The sequence below is a fragment of the Tympanuchus pallidicinctus genome, unplaced genomic scaffold (genome assembly GCF_026119805.1).
Source record: "Tympanuchus pallidicinctus isolate F22 unplaced genomic scaffold, pur_lepc_1.0 scaffold22, whole genome shotgun sequence".
Lineage (NCBI taxonomy): Eukaryota > Metazoa > Chordata > Aves > Galliformes > Phasianidae > Tympanuchus > Tympanuchus pallidicinctus.
In genome coordinates, this window is record NW_026294739.1 from 7,095,650 (window position 1) to 7,119,594 (window position 23,945).

Here is a 23,945-nt window from a genome sequence, read left to right on the forward strand (position 1 = left end):
AGTGCGTTGTGGTTTACAGCTCCCAAATGACCTTCATCTATCTTCCTTAGCTGTAGAGGTGTATAATTGAACTAAAGAGAGGCTTGAATAATGAGGTTGAGAGTGGCAGCTCCACTGCTGTTGCTTAATAGTGTACCAGCCCTACACTTTGTTTTCTGATATATAACAAAATACTGTAGTGGGTTCAATTCTTCAAGGTGACACTTGGTGATAGTCCCGCTTTCAATATAGAAAACGAGCACATTTTTTGCAAGCAAAAAAAAAGCAACCAACCACCAAAAAACCATAAATCCTTGGTGCAGCAACACTCCTGAAAATACTATTATACCAGCAATTTTCTATTCAATATCTGCTCACAAAAGCCCAGAGAGAATACCTGCAATTATCTACTCTCCTTACAGTATTTTTTTATTATTAGATATAATAATAAAGTTAATAACTCTGAGTACGATAATGAACTCTAAAAACATGCTAAACGTATGTGACAATAGTACTCAGCTCTTCATCCAAGTCCTACTAAGCGTCACTCCTGAGATGGGAAGAGATAGGGTTAGGATGCAAGAGAAAATAAGTAGAGCTTCTTCCCCTCTTGGTGAAGAATAAAGAAAATAACATTTGTTTCATAGCACTAATATGGAATAGTGAGAATTATTCACATATGAGAAGTCACTGAGAGAGTGACGAGGTGTCAGCACAGGCTGCCCAGAGAGGCTGTGGATGCCCCAGCCCTGGAAATGTTCAAGGCCAGGTTGGATGGAGCCCTGGGCAGTCTGAGCTGGTGCATGATTTAGTGGTTGGCCATATCAACCACCCGCATCAGAACCAGTGCATTCCAGTACTTAAAGGGAGCTTATAAACAAGAGGGAGACCAACTTTTTACATGGCCAGATGGCAATAGGACTATGGGGAATGGCTTCAAATTAAAAGAGAGGAGATTCAGATTAGATACTGGGGAAAAATCTTTACTCAGAGGGCAGTGGGGCTCTGGCACAGGCTGCCAAGAGAATCTGTGGATGCCCCATCCCTGGAGACGTTCAAGGCCAGGTTGGACGGGGACCTGGACAGCCTGATCTGGCGGTTGGCAAACCTGTCCACAGCAGGGGGCTGGAACTGGTTGAGCTTCAAGGTCCCATCCAACCCAAGCCATTCTATGATTCTCTGTTTTTTTAAAGTTTACATCTTCCTTGTGGAAGCTTCACCCTCTCAGCTCAGTGGAGTATATTGTGACACTTTCTAGTAAAACTTCTGTCCTGAAACTTTTCAGGAGGAGCAGAGATGAAGCAGCTGAGAGCAGCTTCTCAAGCAACATGACCATGCATTTATGGGTGCTGGATCCATTCTTTCTCCCAGTGTTGAGGTTAACATTAGAAATTTGCAGCTTTTGCAACCATTTTAACTGTTTCTTATCGTCAGTTCATTACTTGTCATTACACTGGAAAAAAGGTCTAGCAGTCCAACAGCCCTGGATTGATGTAGAACATCTCCCCAGTAAACAGTTTTTAGAAAAAAAAAAATCTAGTGGCATTTTGGTTGATTTCACAGACACTAAAAGATTTACTGATCCATTTACAGCACCAATTAAAAAGTCATCCTGCTGTCTCCCGGTGACACCAACAGCACACCAAGTCAGTGCGAGACCTACCCTAACCTAGATCACTGAAAACAATTGGACTGAACACGCTCCTATTTTTCCTGGCGCCGGAATTTCAGGTTGCCATTCTACCTATACTGCCCTACACAAGATAATTCCAAGAATATTGTACAGTCTTATGCCCTGGTAACTTTGAAGAGCCTGAAGAAAGCCTCAGCTGGCTTCACTTGATACAGTGCATTTTCTTCGAAACAAGTAAGTGGCACCAAGGGCTGCAGGTGTGTGAAGTTGCAAGTGAAGTAGTGTAATACGTAAATGCCGATGGTGTTAAGGAACCAGGAATTAAAGCCTTTAAGGGCTGTGCAATTTAAGTTCTGATTTAGAAGAGTGATTTGGCCCAATCTCATAGGCTTTAGATTGCAAGCAAAGATTGCAGTCTAGTACTAAGCCTCTTCTAAAACACTATTCTGAGCAAACTTCCTTCTTACTAAGGACCTGACTGATGTAACAGCTTTGTTGAGTCCAAATTTTCACTTCAGAAAGGGCAGCATTTTTGTTTTAAGTTTTAAATGCATCAAAGAAAGTTGAGAAAATGGTAAGAGTTACTGCTTCTCCTACACTGTAAAGCAAACCGAGTGACTTAACAAAGGCATTTGTGATACAAGATGTGGCTTTGGGACAAATCTGGAAAAATCTCATTAGAAAGAAAGTATTAAAGGTGATACCACTGTCCCTTGGGACTCTTGGCCTTCAAATAAGTACAAGAAACCTGTCTACAAAGAATAGGGTAGGAAGCAGCCCTGACTTTTTCAATTTCACACCTCCACTGCCTGCCTATATTGGTTAAACAGAGCCCTCAGCCCAAGCCAGATGAGCTCCTTGCGTTCATACTGACTGTCCCCATGCAAGGCATTACTAGGTATTACTTTTCAGCACCCTGGCACTGACACACCTGCTGCATCTGCCCAGGAATAATGGAGAAACACACAACTGTCACTTCTCTAATTCTTCATTCTCCTGTAGAGGAAAGCTTTATTTAACTTCTGATATCTGCTTGTGAAAGATTCTGCACTCAGCCGTTTCTCTGCAAGCTTGCCAACATTCCTGACTCCAGTGCAGTGAGTCCCTCTGTGTCACCAGCTCCCTAATACAGCACCCAGAGCCAGCACTGGGGCTGCACAGGTTGCCTCAGTGGGTAAGGCAGCAAGGAAGAGTAGCATGAACACTGGTAGGCAGTGTCCTCTGACCATGTAAAGAGGTTTTGCAGCTGCTGAGCAGCACAGACCTGTGAAATCTCAATCAGCAGGCTTGTTCTGGCTGGTAGGCAGCTTGCTCACTGTCACAGGCACACTCTTTGTTAGTTACACTTCACCTGGAGATTTTTCATCACTACCAGAGGGATGAGAAAGCTGTGTGTGCCTCTGCATGCACAGTTTATGTAGGGAAACATAGCAAGAGGGCAGTTCTGATTTCTGCTTCTTCCCTTGCATACCTGAAGGCGTTACAGACTGTGTAACTGCCTCATGACAACTTGGGAGCAAAGACAAATGAAGTCCACTTACCTATTTGGGATGCAGCCAGAAAGAGGAGGCATCTCCCTCCACACTGCTTTTTCCCAACCTACTTCCCTACCCTCACTTCCCAAGCAGCATGCACCCCACAGGCAGGCCAGCTCCCTTCCTTTTCGAGGGCATGCTCCATGTCTCAGCAGCCCACTTCAAACCACAGGCAAATACAGGAAAACATTATTATAGCAGCCAATACTTCAGCCGAGAACTCCACCGAATTCTAATCTGTTTCCTACAGAAAATCTTGTGATTTACTGCAAAACACACAGGCTCGGTGCCACAGGGGGTACTGAGGTCTGGTCATCTGAAATAATCACAAAGCCCTCTGTCCTGCAAGGCCACCTAGGGGAAGAGCCAGCACCAACTGCTCAAGCTTTGCCAAATGCTGAAGGCACACAACTTGTCAGTTGGTCTGTTTGTTTCGGATGAGGACCCTGACCCTAATAAGGAAGAAAACACAGTAAGATTGTTATACCTTTCCCTAGGAATGCTTTGAAAATAAGTACCTTTTGGCACCCTTTGGGCCCTTCCAAAGGCAAACAAGTTGTTCCTTGAAAGGAAATACTATAAGTGCTTTCTGACAGAAGTGATTTAATCAATTCTTATGGCAGCAGAACTCCAGCAAAGGCAAAGACAGCACAGTCCTTGCCACTCCAGCCTGCACCAACACCTCCTGGGATCAGAGCAGGGCACCATTCTCTGCTTACAGGAGCCCTGTGCAAACCAGCAGGAACTGTTCCTCTGAGCATCCCTGGGCAGTGGAAACGTAAGGAAAAGACAGAACACTGCCTGATGCTGGTGGAGCCATACTCTGATGCTCACAGCGGTAGTTTTGGCATGTTTGGGTAATGCAGCATTCTGCCAAACTGTTCTGACTCGCTGTAAAATTCAGGACCTGGTAGAAAATGGCTTTACTTAAAATCTTTTCCCTGTTTGAAAACCCCATGAAAATAAGAAAACCCCGCATGCATATTTCTCAGAGTTCTGGCTTTCTTTCATTAAAAACTCAAAATAATGTGTGACTTCCAAATCACCTTCCCATCACCACAAAGTACTTTCAGATCGAAGTCAAAGTCCGTGTGATCTTCCTGCGAAGTGGAACCATATAAGCTACAGCTGGTCTCAGCACTTGGCAGTGCCTTAAGCTGTGCCCTTAGTTACAGAGGAGGGGGAAAAATGGCTTTGCATAATGCAGGCAAGAGAGTCACAAAGCATTTTCTGCTAATTATAGAAAAAAGGAGAGATGTGAGTAGCTTAAGCCTGGGCAGCACAGAATCCTAATTGTGTTCCTTGGGAATTACCTGGGCTAAACCAATGCTAAGCTGGCCATTTGCTGTTGTTTCGTTCTGTTTTTAAAGCATTGCCATTTGTCACGTAAGGAAACGTTTGCGCTGAGTCCCAGCGTTCTCTGCCAAGCTCCGGCAGTGAGCACCTGACTGCAACAGGTAGGGGCACTGATACAACACAAAGCTCCCTGCATCGCTGCTTTTCTGAGAAATGCTGAGATTTGGAGAGTGGTGTCAGACCGTAAAGAACAACAACGTGCAATATTAGCTCTGCCATGGGAAACCAAAGGGAAGCGTTCCTGCCGCAGTATGAACAAAACCTGTGCAGAAAGTAATCCCAGTTCCCGATCCTTCTCCATGCAGCAGGGTAGACATCAGTAACAGTTCTGAGGTGGTGCACAGCAAACAGTATAAGGATCGAAAGTAACTGATCTAAACTTATTGTTCTCTAGAGACTGAGCAAACAATTCCACAGAGCAGACTTTCAATGCCAGTGATAAAAAGTGCAAACATTTTATTCAGCAGACAAGTCTGTGAAGAGGCTGCCACATCCATTTGTCGGTTGTTAAAATTTCTCGCTTAACAGCTCGGCCTCTCTCAAGTTAATATTTTCCCAGAGCAGAGACTGGAAGAATTTAAGGATCACAGAGTCCTTTAGATCTTCTGAACAAACCAAACCTCTTGCCAGGTTAATTGACATCAGCCTGTGTTTACCAAATGCTCTTCAGCCTATACCCAGTGATTAACAAAGAGCTTCTCAAGTCGCTTTCCAGATGTTGTTTATTGAGAGATCCTTGCGCTGCAATGACAAATGGGGCAGAAGTAAGCAACGCACAGCTTGGCAAGATCCTGCCACTCGGCAGAATATCCCCAAGGCTGAATAATTTGGGTGAGCACCACTGTACAAAGGTTAAATCTACTTTCATTTGTACAAACGGAAACGTGTCCCAGCTGGGGCTCATTAGGTTTGAAGAACCGAACACTCGTATTTTCTCAAAGCAGGTAGTAACAACAAGGCTTTAGCACAAGAGCAAAGGGTAACACTTCAGTAGCTCTCACACTGTTTGATGTGCCTAATGCTTTATGCGCTCTTTGCTGTAGAGCAAACCTTAAGACAGCCGCAAAGTTTGCTAGAATGAGCTGTGAAAAGTTGCTCAAATACCAAATGTGGGAGGGAGTCTGTTTTTCTATTCATTTGCAGCATATCCTACTTCTAAAATATTAGCGTTGCTATGTGAGCAATAGCAATGCAAAGCAACCTGCACAGGACAAAGCTCCACACACACTGCCAACAGAACGATGAGTCCACGTTACCGGGAGCTGCAGGGACCCGGGAGACCACTGAGCCCAGCAGCAGGTGGCACAGAGCAGCAGCAGCCAGCACAGTTACGTCACCATTATGAGATGGCCATCGAGGATTCGGCAGCACGCGTGCGCCCACGGTGCACATCTGGGACTGCTCTGCAAGCAAGCAGGGTGACAGAGCTCTAACCTCAGCACGACCGCGGTGAAAATTCTGAGCTCCATAAACAATTATTTCCCAGACTATTGAGTGGGATGGAAGCCAAAAAAAACGACTGCACATGTACAGATAAATTAAAGGCTTAGCAGACCCAGAATAATAAAATTATAATTGCAACTGATCTAAAGGAAAAAAAAAAAAAAAAAAAACAGAAAGAAAAGACCACATTTTAGTGACCACAGTTACACATACACATTAAGGTAGGATTCAGAAATCTATAAGCTGGTTTTGCGAAGTTTAAACCTCAGAAGGCTGAATTCTTACAAAAATTAGCATATTTTATAGTACCTTATGTTAAAATCTATCATGATTGAGGAACATTTGAATAAGAGACAAAAAGGATAATAGGACCTGTCTGGTTTGGGATTCAATCAAAGCCTAGGACCCTCCCTCTGAGTGGGATGCAATTCACTGCTCTGCATCAGACAAATAGCAGTAACTTTCTGTGACAATGAGTGTATTTCAGCAGTCAGAACACTGGAGAGAAGAGCTTTTCCCTTCCCCTCTCTCACTCCCAGCACTAATTCTTTGTGCATGGCAAAAGAAGTCCCTTTTTAGCTGCTACAGTTGACTTGTGGTGATGCTCTAACCTGCTGGTAAACCCCCAAAACAGCTTTCTTTCCTGGTGGTAGCACCAGAGGATTCCAGCTCCATATTGTCATGTGTGAGTTTGTTCCAAAGCCGTATGACCCTATATTAACAAACAGCTCATGGGATGGAGGAGGTTGGGGTGGAGAATGAATGATGCATTCCCCCAGAAGCGGACACACCGCAGTTCTGTCTGTTTGCAGTGGTTCCAGCCACGTGGTGGCAGTTCCCCATCAGTCTCACTGCTGTTCCCTTGTCCCAGAGGACCTAGGATTTAGTTCTGCTAATCTCTGGATCCCATAGAATGTTATATGTTTAGGCAAGGATTTATCCCTGGAGTCGTATTAGATTACTAAGCCACTGGGAAACCAAATCCATAAAGAGGGATATTAGATACTTGTTACGTGTCACAAAAACCAAGCAAAAGGCATGAAACAATTATTTTGAAAACGCAAAAGAACTTTCAAAGTGGCAGAATGGCAGCTCCCATCTGCAGCATCAGCTGAAGTAGCAGCCCTAGGAGCAGAGCAGGGTAGGAGGCCAATGGCCTGCTGGGCACTGCGTGGCTCAGCACAGAGCCAAGGGCTGCACAGTGGGGAGAAGCCTGGATTCTCCGCTGCCCAGTATGGAGAGCTGGGTGAGCTTCACCTGCCTGTATTGCCTTTCAGCCACAGCACTGGCCTGCTGCAACAGCCATGTGACTTTGCACATGGGCAGCAAAGTCAGAGAGGCAGCATTCTCTCCAAATTTAATTCAAACATCTGTTCAGTCCTTGCTCATTCAAGTACGCAAACACAAATTCAAGTTCCTGTCCCATCACTGCTGTAACCAAAGGCTGCAGATGCCTTTTCACTCACAGCAGCAGAGCGCATGCAGGACCCTGTGTTCCATCAGGACCCCATCATTCATCCCATTCCAATGGCTGCACCACAGTTAGCGGGTAGATCAGCTCGGCTCCTTCCCAGACAAGGCCCTGACATCCTGGCACACCGCAGGATAGGCCTGAAAGAACTGCATGATGATACGCAGATTACAAACTGCCCGCAAGCCACTATCAAAAGCAGCAAGCACTGTTCCTCCCAAAATCAAAATCATACTTTAACAGTCTCTTTTCCCTCGATAAACACATGAAAGGCTTTGTTGGCAGCACTTTTTATTGCATGGATGTCCCATTTCATTTTGACACATACAGCATGCTCCTGACATTCTCTCCCTTGTATAGTCACTTGTTCTGTTTACTGTAGCACTGCTATTTTATGTCATATCCTCTCCTTTGTAGTGCCCCTTTACACATAGAAAATCCATGTCTCATCTGTCTTTATATTCCCTGCACTGAAATGAGCCAAACATCTGAGTATCAAAAGGAAAGTCATACTAGAAATGGGGAGGGAAAAAAAGCAGAATTTAGTTAAAAATACTTGGAATATACTTTCTCATTTTTCTTTTGAGGTTTACATGACTGGCATCTTTGAAGGAAAGGTAATGACTGCAAACAAGCAAGCAAGCAGATGCGATTCCAAGCAGATCACTTTACTTTGATGTATTCTCTGAAGCTTATTTTCAGCAAACGTCATTTTGTATATGTTGACAAAGCAGATTTCATCTCCTGCCTCATCTAGGAGTAGCCATTTTACCTCTAACAGCTTCATGGTCCTTTGAGGACACTTCAGTTTTACTTAGTAAGTCTTTGACTATAACAGAAAATTACATGCTGTGGAGAAACAGATCCATAAGTATAAGGTTCCTCCTGGAATACAATACATCCAGTGCTAGTGAAACACCAATACCAGTACCAGACAAGACACCTCCTCCTGCAATGGCTGTTCCACACTGAAATCCAGTAATCACTATGAGCAAAAACTCCTTTCCTTCCTGGGAGAAGGAGCCCCCCTGGGCTGCAGAGGACAGAGCTGGGCACACCTTGCACAGAAGCTCTCCCATCCCCTGGGCAGGAAGCAGGGCTGGCTGCTGCGAACAGCCACACTGTGAATAGATAAGGCAGCTTCAGGAGCCAACTCTGACAAGGCAATATGGTTGATACAGCTGCAGGACATTTTGTATAAACGCGAGCTGCAGCCACCTAATTAACCCTTGTGTATTCCTTGTTTAATGCTCCTAGGATCAAGGGTTATTCTCTGGAGCTCCTATTGAGATGCAGCCTCCCAAATGTTGAAGTGTGGTACCTGCAACCTTACTAATAAAGCAGGCTGAAAAAGTACCTTGTCAGCACGAGTCATTATTGACCTCCACAACATATCACACTATTTTATGGCAGAAAAAAAATATGCTAATTGTGAAAGGCACATCGTGCAGTCAGTAGAGTTAGGATAGTCTTACATCAGTATAACTAAGAGCGTGGTCTGGTCCGTTATTATTAATTATTTCCAGTAAGATTGCTTTGTGCATAGGAATACATTACCGAGCGCAGCTCTGCAGCGCATGCAGTGCACACAGCTCTGGCAGAGAAGCAGCTCCAAACATAAAGGCTGAACATGAGCTTGGGAGCATCTGGCTCCCCTACCCGCTCACAACAGAGGCATGGGGAAACAGCAAAACAGGCAGTGCTTATGCATTCAAAAGCTTTTCTTCATATATAAAGCACAAAGAATTCGACTTATTTTCAACCACTCCCACAGCCATTTCAGAAGTCAGTTAGGAGGAATTGGTACAGCTCTTTGAAAACAAAGCCCTACAGAGGCACTAAGAGCTATCCTTATTAGTTTCACAGGCAGGTCTGCAATGGAAAGGTCCCACTAATGTCACTGCACAGGGGCAGGTTAACTCTTTGCTCCTGCCTTTCCCTCTTGGTAGCAGCACCACCTGCACCTGAGAGCCCAACAAAGCAGCAGTGTGTGCAGCACGGAGCCCCTCGGGTTGCACCCCTCCAGCAGCTCTGCCTCGCAGCCATCGCTTCCCGCCAGCACCCAGGAGAGCAGATGAAGTCAGAAGAAAAGAGAGCTGAAAACCAACATCCGTCAGTGCTCTTTTTATTATTTCAAAAGTGGTTGAGAGAGTGAGTGCAAGGAAGGAGTCTAAAGCTCCCAAACTACACTTTAAAGTGTTTTACTTAAGTGTCAAGGACCAAAGCCCAAATGTCAGCTCTTCAGGGCTTTTTTCATGAATCACTGCAAATAGAGCCTGAGACAAGAAGGGAAAGACAGCAAAGAGATGTTAGGAAAATTCTCTTGGGCTTTGCGCTGCTTTTCTCTCTTTTCATGATTTTATAGACGTCGCAGAGCACGTTTTAAAATAGTCTGACTTGGTGCACTATTTGCAGCACTGTTCTGCTCAGTGTTAGAAGTAACCTCCTGGAATCTGCCTCAGCCTTCCAATCCTGGGAGATAACTCCTGGGATATTTCCCAATAGCTGGTTGATAATGGTGGGAATTGGCTACCTGAGGAGCTTCCCAATGCACGGTGTAACTATTTCAGCTTCATTTCGCCCCCCCACACACCAAAACCCAGGAACACTCAGTCTCACTGCCATTCTGATGTTCAGCAGCAGTTCACCCCAGAAACAGAGCTATTAAAATCAACATACAAATGAAGCAAATCAGCACAACTGTTGGGATTCAGCTTTGGGGTCAGAGAACAGACAGCTACATCAAGAATGAGGCCCCATATTTCTATGAACGAGCAATAGAAAACTTTACTCTCCAGGGAAGAAGGACATCTCTCCAGGTTTTCCAAAGAGCTCCTGGGGTGTAAAATAAAAGGACTGAGACTGTCTGTCAGCCTCAGAATCCAAAATACTGCCTCTGCTGCCATGACTCAGATTCACCTGCACAGCCCAGCACTGCCAGCTCCCACTCTCACCCCTCCATAGGCACTTGGCCATCCAAAAGAACCTTCCTGCCACAGGAGCAGGGCTGGGCACCCCTCAGGGCCATCCTCAACCTCTTCCAGAAGGTAAGGCCATAAAACATGCAAAATGGTATTTAAGATTAGCATGGATTGTGTTACAATGTAGTGGGACACACAGGGAGAGGGAGAAAGGAGGCACCAGAAATGGAGCTTTCATCATCTAATTTAAGATTAGCATAATAAGAGTTTAATACACTAAAATATGATAAAAGACTATAACAAATAATCATATTCCTGGCACTGAGGTAGAGTTACGTACCTTGGATTGTAACAAGTACAAAGGCATCTCATACTCAGTGAAAAAAAAAGGAAATCTGCTACTATTTTGCTTCCTATCTGCCTTGTTTTGGCACATTTTGCTGGAAACTCAAACACAGCTCCATGACCTAGATAGTAAATCTCCAGACTGTTCCTCAGGTAGTGCAAATAAGCTGTGTGCAGCAGAAGCCAAAGGCACTTGTGTGAGAAGAGCCCTCGCTAAGACTTATTCAAGCTTCACTTCCATCTTCACATCTTTTTAATTTCTTCCAATCCAGTATTCTTTCAGTAACGACTATTAGAGCTTCACTGCTTTGTGTGATGGAAAGCAGCATTATCAGCATTTAGAGAGAAGCAGGAATATTTTTAATATTCATTACTGGACAATTATCAGTCACATCATGTGTTCATTTGAATAGATCCATCTGTACAGTATCTATAGGCACAAAAGCAACACTGAAAGCAATTGTACTACCCTCCTCTTCCACCCATCCTCCTTATGGCTTCCTGAGGGAGAGAGCTGTAATTCTGCTATAGCCACAGCATCGCCTTCAGCTGTTCAAGTGTCTGAGTTCACACTTGAGAAGTTTCCTCCAAGCTTTTCCAGCTCATTTGCCAAGATTATCACTGCAAAATAGGCACCCAGTTCAGGCTTTCATCTCTCCTTAAAACACCTGAGGGGTGCTTGTGAGAAATGCCTTGCCACAACCTATGGGTGACCAAAGACAGCAGAAAATGGTACCAGCTGAAGTGTCCAACATGTAGTTGCACGGCCTTCGCCGTGGCAAGCAGCCTAAGCAGGGGCTGCACTGCTGCAGTTCTTCCCGTAACAGCCCTGAGTATAATTTAGCTGGGAATGGCTGCAGCTGAAATCCTGGTGCTCAGTGGCAGCCACACCAGCACAGACACACAGCTCTCATTCCCCTCATTTGGACTTTTCCAGACGATATCATCCCAGCAAAATTAAATTGCACAGAAAACAAAAGCAAGTAAAACCATTAAGCATAGCAATTAGTCAATAGAACCAAGGGTAAGAAACCATTTATTATGAGAATTAAGTGAATGATTCACAATGAATAATTTAGCAAGCAAATTCAATTGTGTTTTTTTTCCCCTGCTGGGAGAGAATTCAGCTAACAGTTTTGCGAACTGTTAAGAACTCCGCGGTCTGAGCAGCAGTAGTCAGCTGGTTAAAACGTTTGGGTCTGAGCAAGAAGCCCAGCTTGCACCACAGGGCATGTGAAAATAAAGCAGAAGTTCTTACACACCAGAATTTAACTATTTAAGTTAATTTTTAACACTTGCACAGCAAAGGTATAGTATTATTGCATGGTCATATAAAACATGACACTCCTCTCACTTCCTCTTTCATTCAGAAAATGAGTGCAAAGCTCAGCTTCCTTCATGCCAGATGAAAGACGAACCCAAGGGGAGTCATTATGATCTGCAGTATTGAAACACAAGGCACAAATAACTCCCACATAATAACGCTATAGATTCCAACCCTTCCTTCATATTTCAGTGCTCAAATGACAAATAAATGAACCTATCAGAGTTCCTAGGATGTGTCATAAAGTGGAAATACTGCAGATAGAATAAATAAAACATTTTTATTGTAGTTAATAGCACTAGAGCGGCTAGAGTTACATTTTAATAATAGTCTCTATTATTTGAATCAGGATCGGACTTGCTTCGAGTGGCCCACCTTTCCTTTCTGCAGATGGAGCATTTGATCTCACCTAAGTACCCTCAGCCCAAAGAGGGCCAGAAACAAGTCGAAAGCAAGCACAAGAGCTGCTGAGGCATACTGCAGGGCTTCCCAAAGCGTGGGACCCACCCACAGCCTGCCTGGTCCTGGTTTGTGTCAGCTGGGAGCGCGAGCCCCACAGCCAGAGACGAGAACCACCACCACTATTCCTCTGCATGGAAGCAGCTGATCTCACTGGCACGTGGTACAAACACTGTTTGAGCGAAGGGAAAAAACTGGGCCACGTCCAGGCCATACAGAATTCAGGAAGCAACAAGAAATACGCTTGCACTGGGACAGGCGCCCAACCCACAGCCTCCAGGCCATTCACAGCCCGGCCCAGCTGACACCATGGCTGCCCCTCAGCAGCACCCAGCATCAGTGCTGCAGCCAGGGCAGGGTGTGCACTGCAGGGCCAGCTCGAGTGATGGGAAATAACTTCATGGATTTAGATACATGGGCTAAACACAGTTCTGTGAACTGCAAAACACATGCAGCCATTTTTTTCCATTCTGACAACGGAATTTGTGAACAGGGTTCAAGATTGATGAAAAGATTTATTTTTTTTTTAACTTGTGACTCCATTTTCAGTCAATATAAATACAGTACTTGTGAATTTTCAAATGGAATACATAGAGTTACAATCAAAAATCTGATCACATCGCTTTACCTGACCTTTACAAGCCCTCTCTAACCAGATATATCCCTCGCTTCACAGTCATGCCTTATCGTGTCACTGCTTTTTGTTGGTGTATACATTTGCAGACAAATGTTTTGAAGGGTGAAGCACAGGAAGAGTCAAATTTCACAAAACATTTCTGAGGAATACCTTGAGAACTCGCTAAGAATTGCAGCCACAGCCACCGAACCAGAAGATGTGTTAATTTCACAAAGTTGGGCCCAACCATTCCACTCATTTTTATGTTTCTGTTGCTCTTTTTTTCTACATGTTTTAACTACAAAACATAAAAAATTAAAGCAACTTTTGTTACTTTGTATACATTAACTATATTATATATTTTATGAAAGTAACACCTCCTATTTTACCATGCCAGTCCATGACATCAGAGGCAGACATTGGTGGGATGGCAGTAAAGGCTGAACCTTCCCACCAATATCCCATGGCATTTTGTTGCCATGTGGCAGATGGCAGCAAAGAAGAGGCCTGACAAAAAGGCTTGTGACATGGAAGTGTACAAGGAACAAAGGTGTGTCACTGAATTCCTCTATGCAGAAAAATGGCACCCAGTGACAGACATTCATGGACACTTGCTGAACACTGATGGAGATGAAACAGTGGAGGTGGTGCGTTTCAGCATGGTGACAGTGGGTCACCGCCACTGGTGCAGATTTTACACTCACGGCATGCAGGCTTTGTTCATTGCTGGCAAAAATGCATAACTCATAGTGGTGGCTATGTGGGAAAACAGTGCTTTGTAGCTGAGGATTTGCTCTATCACACAGTGTTATTGTGCTCTTTGTATCTGCTTTAGTTTCCATGGAAATAAATAGGAGGCATTACTTTTGGAGTGACCTACATGCACTCAGCCCAAGATGATTGCTTTTCATTCAATGCAGCCCAGATAAGACAAAAGGTTGGACATCCATGTGCTAGCACATAACGGCTAAAAGCAGAGAAAAGGATGAAGATCCCTCCAGCAGGCACACAGGTATTTATAACTCCCTTGTAGTTACACACAGAAGGAAACTCTTCACATGCACAAATTTTGTAATAATCACTGCTGCTCTTTAGTAAATACTCCCTTTTGACTGGCAAGTCTGTAAGGCTTTAATATATGCTAAACAGTCCTCATCCTCATTAGTCTTTTTTTTTTCTCTTTGTCTCTTCAGAGATCAGATAACATTGAAAATATCTGCACCACACTGAAAAGACATTTGAAGGTCTAGTTCATCTTCCTCCAAAGGTAATAATTGCAACGCAGCATTTCATTAGGAGGCTCGGTGCATCTCTTCCTCTTTCAACACAGTGTTTCAGAACAAGTATCTAGGAGCTGTGCATTTCTATTCCTGCCTCATTTCTACAGGAATTTACTTCGGGTCGAAGTCCTCAACCCACAGTGCATAATTTGCAACAGTGCATTCATGTTAGCAGGCAAGTGCCATAGGGCACAAATGTATCGTCTGGCCAGACAAACTCAGCAAAATAAATCATTCTACAGCAACCTGGACAAAGGTAAAGACTGAGCAGTGAGCATGGGGTCTCCTCAGAAGGTCTGCATGCACCAGGCTTAGTGAGCTGTAAACAACAGAGTGATTCTGCAGCTACACACCTGCTGTGCCTGGCTTCTATTTCATTCACTTTTTCTTTCAAGCTACAGGGACTCCTCTTTCTAGGTCCCTGATTGCAAGGAAGGTAGGAAAAGTGTGGTTAAAGTGCAAAAAAAGGCACTGGTGCAGTTGCAGCCAGAAGTCCAGCACCCAGGTCAGACCTGTGGGAAAGACCAGCACATCCTTCCTAGAGCTGAGCCACGAGCAAAAAGGCAGCTCTTCAGCTGGTGGCGCAGAAGTGGAGCATCTTTCATCTCCTGAAAGGCCACATGTTGATTCTGGACCTTTCTTAAGCGTGGAAGCCATCAGAGGCGCAGCAGAAGTGTTGCCAAACCCATACCCACCATGGGATATATCAAAGAAAATTTACATTAGATACCCTGAAATTCTGTCAGAGGTTGTAATGTTTCGTCAGAAATACTGGGAGAAGAGCAAAAGGAAGAGAACACTGAGGCACTGTTTCAGAGAGACCAGTGACTCAGTGTTTGGATAACAGACAAAGGATAATTGCTATAAAGGAAGGAAAGGGAAATTTGCACTGAGCTGACTTGGTTAGGAGAAGAGCCTTGGGGTTACAGAGCCGAGCTGCGTAGTGCTGAGTGCTGTCTCCATGTATCCACTAACAGGCTGCTTCTAGCTGCAGGGTACCTGATGCTGCTCACCTGTGGGGAATTCATGGGCCAAAAAGTGTACCAAAAAATTCCAGCTGTTACATAGATTTACTAACAGTCGGTTCTTTTAGGCCCCCATCATTGCACTGATCTACTGCTGTCCCAGGCATCAGATGAACATCCATGCCTTTACTACAACGACAGAACATTTTTAGCATGAGATGATTAACTTCAAACAGGAATGTACAGCAAGCTGCTTTTGTAGAGACAAATCCCTACCACTTCTTCAACAAAGCAATTTAGTGGTGTTATCACAGAGCCTTTTCTGCACCCTCCCGTTCATGCTAGAATGACAGCGCTGTGCTTTCACTTGGGTTTTAGCAGGCAGATTGCCCATGCATGCTGGCAATCCCACAGTAAAATAAAAGTAAGCAAGGCTCCTGTCCTAAAAATAACACTGATATTGGGAAAGAAGAAAGCTAGTGATTTAATTTCCAATACTTAGTCTCAAAACGGTAGATGAGAAAAAATGTCATTTATAGTCAGTGCAAGAAGTTGACACTCAAGAGACCTGCTTCTTTTTCTTTTTCTCCGCAGCTCTGTGAGAGGATTCCTTTTTGGCTCTGGGAAAGAAAAGCTACTTATTTCTCCTTATGCCTCCAGTTCTGGTAAAACATAAATCAACCCTGGGAATCCTTAACACAATTAACATTAGATACAAAAATAAAACACGTTATTGCTTTAAGGCAGTTCTTAGGCAAGTTAATCATGGCCATTGCCTCCACTGCCTTCTAAAGGCAAATGCACCGTTAGAGTTTATCAGCACCCTGAGAATTAGATTTATTCCCATTCTCATGGCAGCATGATTGCTGCATGGCATTTTTGCTGTCTGTCAAATCATAGGCACTTTTAATTTTTCCATCCTGCTTTCTCGTCATGGTTGTTTTTCTGGCTTTGCTGCAGAATGGTGCTCACAGATCACAGCCCAGCTTGCTGGCTACAGGCAGTGCTTGATTTCAGCATCTGCTGCTCTGCAGGGGTCAGGACAAATACATGGTGGGCAGCCCCTCTCCTGGGGCCACTGCTGATACCCCCCAGGCACAGGGGCTGGCACCCCCGGGAACGCAGCACCCAGGCTGTGCAGAAGCAGGATGCCTGCTCTTGGACCTGCCAGCGAGATGCTAACAGCCACAGGGCTGCCTTCCCCTCAGATTAAACCTGCTGATTTTCTATCTTGCAGGGCTGGTGTTGTGATTCAAACTCTCTGCCATGGAAAGTTAATAGTTTACAACCCCTCAAAAGCCACACAAACTGGCACCAGAGATTTGTGAGCAATTAATTGATAGCAATATACAATCTGAGATAAGTAGTAAGCACTTTTATTCACAGACCTGCCAATATGCATTGCAGAGCTTCCTGATTTGGCCCAATCAGTGAAACATGCACTGAGCTGCATCTGTAATAGCTTTTTTTCACCATCTAATTATCATTATTTGCATTTGTGATAGGTTAAAAACACTGATGGGATCAGACACAGGAAGCACTCAGCATCGGGGATACAGAAATAGTAGAAGAGATCTCATTTCCGGAGAGTAACATTACCAAACCAGGTAAGTCCCAAATATTGCCTACAATACAACAGTGGGTACAATAATGCAATGCCTTGCGTCCTTAGCCTGCCTGTGAGCTTCCTCAAGAGATTCTGGTGGAGAACGAGGAGGCCAGCAAGCAGCTGGCACAGCAGCCTGAATGTCATCCCCATTCCTGTGATGGCAGCACTGCTGGGCACAGCCCTGAGCCATTCCCAGACACAGCCCCACTGCACTGGCCCAGCAAAACCTAAACACATTCCTGAAAGTGAAGTACAGAGTTCTGAGGTCCCGCCCCAAAGAGAGAAGTGCTCATCTTCCTCATCCTCAACAAGTTTTTAGCCGCTGCACTCCTGTGTCAAAAGCCAACTGCACCAGCACAACTCTTTCACAGAAAGAAATGAGGAGTGAAGCTCAGCATTTTTTGCAAGAAAAGGCTGAGGAGATTTCCTTCGTGGGCCATAAATCCCAAGTAGAGAGAGGCACCTCCTGGTAGCATTGAGAAAAGCACCTGCATGTCCTCTCTCCCAAGAGCCCAAGATGCACCCTCTCCCTCGCCCATGCACTAATTTGGGGTAACCACTTGTTCTGGCCCCACAAAACACACCCCAAAAGACATGGTCCCTCACTTCCGAGGCTTGGCTCACAGCTGCACATCCATCAACAGCCCACTGCACTGCAGGGCCTACAGCTGGCAGGACTGAGACCTGCCTGCCCTACCCTGATGCCAAGAAGAGACACATGAGAATGACTGTGCTCTTGTTTTGAAATGCAGAAAGACTTCAGCTTCAAACATACTGGAAGCTCCGCAAAGGTCTGTTTCAACATAGACTGAAACTGCTGTGGAAAGGCTGAGATTCCACAACAGCACTAAGATGGCAGGTAAGCAACATCAAACTGCACAGTGAGGACACAAGAGCAGCCTTCACCCTGCAACACCAATGAGATGGATGGGGGAATCCTCTGGACTGACCTGGCTTTTGGGGCTCCCCAAGCCCAGGGATAGATCCCCTCCCATCAGGTCCCATTTACAAGGTCACAAAACAGAGAAGATTGCTAGGACTGGGCCACAGTATCTTGACACAGACTGCACAATTGCAGCCATTGCGCTTCTAATGTATCCACTATGCAGTTTCATTGTGGTTTTGTTTGGTTTTGCTAGATTTCTACACTTATCTCTGTGTGGAAACTGAGCCAAATAAGCATGTTCAAATATCCTTACCACAGGCTCTGCTTTGGTGAGATCTGTAAAAAAAAAAATGAAGGGGGGGTGGGGGGGCATAAACAAATACAACATAAGTACAAATTCATCCAGGCAACAGCCTCAATCCTCTTTCAGCTACAGCCTTACAGTAACTTCACTGGCCTTGGCAGCATCAAGTTATATAATTCAATGAACAACTCAATGAATTGGGTTGAAGAAGTCTTCCTGTTTTTCTGGAAGCCAGGAAGCAATACACCTTACAATCAGCAAAGGAATTATCTTCACTAAAAGAAAATCTTAGCAGTTATTAAAGAACAGGTATTCATTTTGTATTATTACGTATAGTCAGAAAAAAGAAATTCAAAGTCTAAACCAAAATAATGAATTTCTTCCCACTCTGAAAAGTGCAGACTTTTAAAACATGATCAGCTGATAAATTCTCTTTTATCCTCACACCAATTTTTACTTGTCCCAATAGCAGATTCTCAGAGAGAGTCTTCATTGTCACACCATGTCCCTGCAGAAATCGTTACATGAGGATTGCTGTCATTGGTAGAACTGACAACACATCTCATGGAAACGGACCTTCTCATACCAAGGTTTGTGCAAGTTGTTGCTCTGCAGGCTAGTAGTACATACCAGTAACCAACAACTATTTAAAATCAGCATTTCTGACCTACCTTTCACCTTTGGGATCACCTTATATTCAGACATCATTTCTCACAGTAATTTTAGATAACAAGGAAGTGCTTTTGTAAACTGGAGACTGTCCACCTATCTAAATGTTTACAATCATGTTGTGGTGTTTGGCATGCACAGTACTGGTCCTTTGTCCCTCAGTTTTTTATGAAATACTGTCTTCAGCAGCACGCTGTCTGGAGCAGATAAATCCAAGCAGCATGAACTCTGTAATGCTTTTCAGCATGACAGTTTCCAGCACGTTATCATCTTACTTTCATGGGTAACTATATACATGCTGCAGTCTGCAACAGTGCCAAAATGGACACTTGTCTCTCATATGAAAATGGCTTTGGTACTGTGCTTCCCTTTTAGAAAGGAATTTTATGCTCCTTCAAGTGCAGATGTGCTTCTTTCCTTCTGTGAAATCCCTGTCTAAAGATAAGCCAAATAAAATCTAGAGGGGAAAAAGGAAGAAACATCATAATTCTACTTTTTTATTATAGGAGCCAGCTCTCCAGGATTACAGTTTAGTACTCAGCTCTATAATGAATTATTTATCCTAGAAAAACAAAAATACTTTATTTAAGATGACAGAGAGCCTGTAAATTTGCTTCTTATGTATGCATTGACTAATTAGATTAATTAAGCATGCATACACTTCTGAACAATCAGGCAGGTGGCAAATCACATTCAAGACGACTTATGTGATTCATCCTATCATCCTCACACTTGACAAATGACATCCATTCCAGCATGAAAGCATGGCAGAAAATAGCCTATTTCTTGCAATTTACAGTACCATTCTTCTCACATTTTATTTACTTCTTTAAAGAAACTAAGACAAACAAAGAGTTCCCAGCAGCTAATCCGCTTTCATATGAGCACTCAGAAAAATAATTCACTGTTCTGCATTAGAACAGCAAAGCCTGGTAAAGCTATTAACACCGTGACTGAAACCGAAATCTGTGCGATGCAGGAGCCCTGCAGTAAGGCTGGAGAACCGCGCCGAGCCTCTTACAGCCAGCACTGTGGAACAACCTTGCATTTTCTTTTCAAGCAATAAAATGAAGGAAAGGAGAGAGCTGGGATTTCTTTACCCAGACATACCTTTGCTGCCTGAGACAGCTACAAGGCCAGAAGCTCCCGAGGCGCCGCAGCCTGGCATGGTGAGACGTCAGCCTGCTGAACCAGCGCGGCCTCCTCTCTCCTGCCCAGCGGGGCCCAGAGAAGGGCCTGCAGCCTGTGCCCTCACACGGAGCCCTGAGGGCAGCCTGGGGACAGTGCCCAGCACACACTGTGGCCAGTGCCAGCCCTTCCGATGCCACCAGACTTCGCAGCTGCAGCAGGAACCAGGGGGATCAGACTGGCAGCAAGAAGGCACCGAGCTCTGCAACAACAGGGATGTCATCCATGCTTCTACCACTGATTGACAGAAGGGGGAATGGTTTTACATGAAATACAAGAGATTTGGATTAGATGTCGGGGAAATTTTTTCACTGAGAGGGCAGTGGCGCCCTGGCACTGCTGCCAGAGGGCTGTGGGTGCCCCATCCCTGCAGCTGCTCGAGGCCAGGCTGCATGTGGCTTGCATGCATGGGGTTTGGGACTGCATGATCTTTTAGGCCCCTTCCAACCCCAGCCATGCTATGATTCTGTCATTTTATGACTATCTCCACAAAACAAGGAAAGTGTCAACAACAAAAAAAAGAGAAGAAAAAAAAAAAAAAGAAAAAAGCAGCCAAATTTGAATGGAAAGGATTTAACAGTCTTTGCTCATCTTTATGAACTTAAACGCTGAGGCTTTCACTATGAGTTAATGAAGGGTTTGCACAGCTCCTTTTCTTGCGTGCTGTCACTAATCAGGAGCAGCGAGCTACCTCAAAGCCTCATTACTAGCCAACAAAAAAAGGCAATGAATCCTCAAACAGAAGTTTTGCTGCAGTGGCACATTGCCATTTAGCTAGAGGGAGGCAGGAAAGCAAGTCAGCAGTGACATATTCTGTGCATCCAGCTGGGAGGAAAAGAAAACCCCAGTATAATACCCCATCTTATCGGAAGTAGTTAATCTGACATAACTTACTTAAAAAATTACAGTCTATTAAAAAGGCATGTAAGCAATGCAGCTGAAAACAAGTCTACACAGGAATCAGCTAGTGTAATTATGGTAGGCTAAAAAATAGGAGAGAAAAGAAAAAAACTGTGCATAATTTACCAGCTGACAAATGTTAATGACAAATAGAAGAAAACAGGTCCTTGACAAAGAACAAATAATCGCTGCTCACTTTGTAGTTTCACTTCAGAACTCAAACATTTTTATTCAAAAAAATAAATAAATCATCCTACATCTTTGAACCTGCCAGGTCAGCACAGAGACGGCTCGTCCCCGCAGCACGCATTATCGCACCCCGGTTGCACGTGAAGAAAACACACTTGTGCCTGGAATCCTGCAAGATTAATATTTCTCTCCATCTCCTAACAAGATAATCACATGCGTTGTGTAACATTAAGCATATGAGCAGCCCTTCTGGAGCTATAGTTTAAATTCAGGACACGCTTAGCTACTTTGCTGAACTGAAGCCATGGGGAATGCCAGGGAGACTGTGCTATATGTTCCATACAGACAGATAAGAGGGCTGTGAGGATTTAAGCATTACATCCTGCTACCCGCCAACCTCTCTCATTGCAGCGTGAAAAATAAGTCATCATCATTTTCAGGTGTTACATTTTTGTTGCTTCGTGTCTGAATAATTTCACAGGTTGGAATCACAAAGGTGCAATGCTCCCACAGCAGCCTTCGGCCGAGCGCCCCTAGGATACCTGCACAGAGGCTCAAGGCCCTGATCCTTTTTCATTTTCTCCCCTCACCTTAAAGGCAGCCTGCATGACTCATGACAGTGAGTTACAGGGCATGATAAGTAACTCTGGATGGGGATGAAGGCCAGTAACTTGCAAAAAGAACAACTGTCCTGGAGGTGAAGATTCTCAAGCATTGGGTACTGTAGAAGAGCAGGGGGACACGGGCAGCTACATAAGACACCAAATGATTTTGTGTTGTGCAAAACATGCAGAGTTAACTTGGGAAGGAGACATGCTAAAAAACTGCCTCAAGGCCTGGAATAAATGCAGGCTGATTTGTAAAGGAATGCTAAAGCCTAACAAGCAGCTAGAAGGACTTGGTTTTGGGAGATCTCTGAAGCAACATGTCCCGAAGAAGCAAACACACTGATTCTCATCTTGGATGCTGTCCACACTCTGCTCTGGAGTGTCCCAGTGATCAGACTGTCACCTACATGAGCACACGCCGGGGGTATATTTCCATTGCAGGTTTGTCTGGCAGATCATGGCGGGAGGATGACATGATTACCCAGATGTCAGTGATCAAGACCTAATTACCAGGACCTAATTGGTTATCTGAAAAATAGAATCTAGTATGACAAGTAATTATTTTACATACTTGCATATTCACATGCTCTTTCAAGAGGCCAATTTTTCATAGCAAAAGACAATAATTAGCAATATTCTAAAATGTTACTCAATTAGGATTTGTTTAAGTGTCTCACTAGGCAGTTCAACGCACAATTCTATTTCTGCCCAACACCTTTTTAGAAAGGAGAAATCTTGACTAAGGAAGGACGGGACAAAGGAAATAGAACTACAAGGGATGTTAAACAAGTGCAAAGTTTGAAGTGAGTAGTAATCAGAACAGTCTTGTTACATACATGTTATGATACATAATTTGTAAGAGGAACTAAGGCTATCAATGATATTTTGTTACCAGAAAAAAAAAAAAGGGAAAAAAAAAAAAAGGAAAAGAGCCTAAAATCAGTCCAGATTAATATGAACAGCAGCAATTGAGGGATGGAGGGAGACAAGGGCTGCAAGGTGAGGACCAGAGAAAGGTAGAAAGGTTGTGTCCACCCAGACCCCTAGACAGGCAAACCAGCTCACATCCCATAGAAGGGATGGAACCAAGTGAGTTAAAGCAATCAGCTTCTTCCTCCAGAAAATTCAACCGATTCAGAATTCCCAGGAGTACTGCAGGCATCAGTAAAGAAATGCACTGCCCAATGCAGCGTGATTCCAGTCTAGCCTGACTGAAGAGCTGACCCTCTGCTTGCTGTGTTCAAGAAAACAAATCACGGTATTATTTATCAGAAGAATTAAATACCTTATGACTACAAGTTGGCTTTTATTGAATAATCTGTTCTCATGCACTGATTAGCTCAGTGAAAAATGGGGAAAGAAAGCGTGGAAGGTGGAGACCCTAGGAATCCGGTACCAGCTTCTTTACTGCCCTCTGCCTCGCCTCACTATTCTAATTGTGTATATACAGCAGCTTGACCAAAAACCACAAAGTGTGTTTGGCAGCTCTGATAAACACAAGGAATGGAACACAAGCATTACAAATATGTCCACACAATACATGAAACAACATGTACATAATAACCCCAGCAATTTTGTTTAATGTGCTCTAGCTTTCAAATGTTGTTTCTCTGGCTTGTCCAAGAAGGCTGACTCCAGCACAAACACTGCAGAATTCACTGCTTGGGATTTTTTTTTTTCCCTTTAGAGGTCAGCCTCTCAAGTAATAGCTTCTGAATTTTAGCTGTCAGCAATATTTCTTCCTTTTTTCTCCTGCTGCTCAGGTCAATCATCTTTTTCCATTGAGAATGGAAAACCTACCTGCTCCTTTGCTCTCTAATTATAATCTTCAATTCATCTTCCTTCACTTTCAATTCTTAAACCACACTGGTCGTCTTTTCTTTTTCTGCCACTTGAATATGTTTTTACCCTGCCTCAAGAGTTTTCATGCAGCTAGCCAGGATGACACATAACAGGTAACTAGCATTTAGTTCTATTCATAAGATCCTTGTCCCTTCCTAAGTGTCACACTGAAGTTTGAGCAGATGCAATTGCACATTTGTTATGAGGACAGAGCTGCTAACAAGTTCAGTCCATAGCAGAGGACCACATGTATTGCGCCTTCTCAGTCTTGCCCCTTCCCTCCCAGGTCTCCTCCTTCTGAGATCCCACGATCCCCAGGCCAAGGAGCTCCTTCCCATCAGGGATGCTGCCTGTCTGCACCACCAAGCTGCCAGAAACTCGAGCCAGGAGCCAGCAGAGGAGTCACAGAGCTGTGTGCCCAGT